Here is a 2,550-nt window from a genome sequence, read left to right as displayed (position 1 = left end):
TACTAATTGAAGTTTGTTAATAGAGGATGCTGGGCAGCCAGCAAACAGTGCATTACAGTAGTCCAGCCTAGAAGTCATAAAAGCATGGACAAGCTTTTCTGCATCTGAGATGGATAGCATACTTCGTAACTTAGCTATATTTCTCAGATGAAAGAAAGCAGTTTTTGTGACATGGGAAATATGATTTTTAAAAGTTAAATTGCTGTCTAATATGACACCCAGATCTTTTATAGTAGAGCTAACGCTAACTTTGTATCCCTCTAATTGTAGGTCGAGTTGTGAGATCTGCTGTGTACAGTATTTAGGCCCAATAAGTAATAATTCTGTTTTGTCTGAGTTTAAGAGAAGATAATTGTTGGTCATCCAGTCTTTAACATCTTTAATACACTCAGTTAGCTTGGACAGATTAGACGTCTCGTCAGGTTTAGTTGAAATATATAATTGAGTATCATCTGCATAGCAGTGAAAGCTGATCCCATGTCTTCTAATAATGTCTCCCAGGGGTAGCATGTATATTGTAAACAGTAAAGGGCCTAAAACTGATCCTTGAGGCACCCCGTATTTTACTGGGCTGATTTGTGAAGGCTGTCCATTTATATTTACAAACTGGTAACGGTCAGATAAGTATGACTTAAACCATTGTAGGGCCTGTCCCTGGACACCTGTAGACTTTAAGCGATTAATAAGGATACCATGGTCAATGGTGTCAAATGCCGCACTAAGATCGAGTAGAACTAATAGCGAGATGCACCCTTGGTCAGCAGCTAAGAGTAAATCGTTGGTTATTTTCACTAATGCAGTTTCTGTACTGTGATGAGCTCTGAAACCTGACTGAAACACTTCAAAAACATTGTTGGTCTGCAGAAAGGAGCATAATTGAGCAGAAACAACTTTTTCTAGTATTTTAGATATAAATGGAAGGTTTGAAATAGGCCTATAATTAGCTAAGTTGCTGGGTTCCAGTTGTGGTTTCTTAATAATAGGTTTAATAACAGCTAACTTGTAAGGATTTGGAACATGGCCTAAAGATAAAGAAGAGTTGATAATGTTAAGAAGAGGTTCTCCTATAACAGGTAGCAATTCTTTCAGTAACTTTGTTGGAATTGGGTCCAATATACACGTAGCTGATTTAGAGCTATTTATAATTTTGTCTAGCTCTTCCTGTTCTATGATTTTAAAGCACTGTAGGTTATTTAGATTCAGAGACGTGTTTACTGGATCTGAAGTATAAGGCGGTGCAGAAAGTTTAATATCTCCTATTTTCTGTCTAAAGCCTTCTATTTTATCACTGAAAAAATTCATGAAGTCATCACTACTAATTTGCGGTGGAACGTTTTGTTCCAAAGATGGCAGATTGTTTGTTAATTTAGCGATGGTGTTAAATAAGAATCTAGGATTGTTTTGATTATTTTCTATCAGTTTGCGGAGGTGCTCAGCCCTGGCAGATTTTAAAGCCCTCCTATAGCTGGACATACTGTCTTTGTATGCAATTCGAAAGACTTCTAAATTAGTTTTTTTCCATTTACGTTCCAGGGCACGGGCTGCTGTTTTGAGAGCGCGGGTATGACTATTATACCATGGTGTAGTTTTATTCTCTCTAGCCTTTTTTAGTTTGATGGGTGCCACAGTATTTAGAGTGCTAGTAAAGATGGCATCCATACTGCTGGTTACTACATCAAGGTCATTTGCGTTTGCGGGTGCATTTCGAAGTAGAGAAAGATCAGGTAAGTTATTTATAAATTCATCTTTAGTGGACGGAACAATAGTTCTACTAGGGCGATATATCGGAGCGGATCTGCTAATTTCAGGTAAACACAGCTTATATAGTAAGAGGTAGTGGTCTGTAATATCATCACTTTGTGGTATAATGTCTACATTAGTGACCTCAATTCCATAAGACAGAATTAGATCTAGTGTATGCTTTAGGCGATGAGTTGGACCAATAACATTTTGCTTTATTCCTAGTGAGACCAGCAAGTCCGTAAACGCGAGCCCTAATGTGTCGTTAGCGTCATCTATGTGGATGTTAAAGTCTCCTACAATTAGTATTTTATCAGTTTTAACTAGTAAGTCAGAGATAAAATCAGAAAACTCTTTTAGAAAATTGACATAGGGTCCTGGAGGTCTATATATGGTGATTAGAGCGAGAGATAACATAGGTTTTTGCATAGTGTTTGGAAGGACAACATTAAGCGCTAGTACTTCAAAGGAGCTAAACATAAGTCCGTTTCTCTGATTAACATTAAGAATATCACTAAAGATTGACGCGACTCCACCACCACGACCAGTTTGACGAGCCTCATGCTTATATAAGAATCCTGGAGGAGTTGCCTCATTTAAACTAATATAGTCATTTTGTTTCAGCCAGGTTTCAGTGAGACAGAGTGCATTAAGATTGTTATCTGTTATTATTTCATTTATGATAAGTGCTTTAGGTGCTAGTGACCTGATGTTTAGGAGACCAAGCTTCATGAAATTTGTATTTTCACTTTTTAGTGTTTTTTCTGGTTTAATTCTTAATAGATTATTTCTGGAGCACACAGTACGTTT

This window comes from Danio aesculapii, chromosome 3 (assembly GCF_903798145.1).
Source record: "Danio aesculapii chromosome 3, fDanAes4.1, whole genome shotgun sequence".
Lineage (NCBI taxonomy): Eukaryota > Metazoa > Chordata > Actinopteri > Cypriniformes > Danionidae > Danio > Danio aesculapii.
This window is presented reverse-complemented; position numbering follows the sequence as displayed.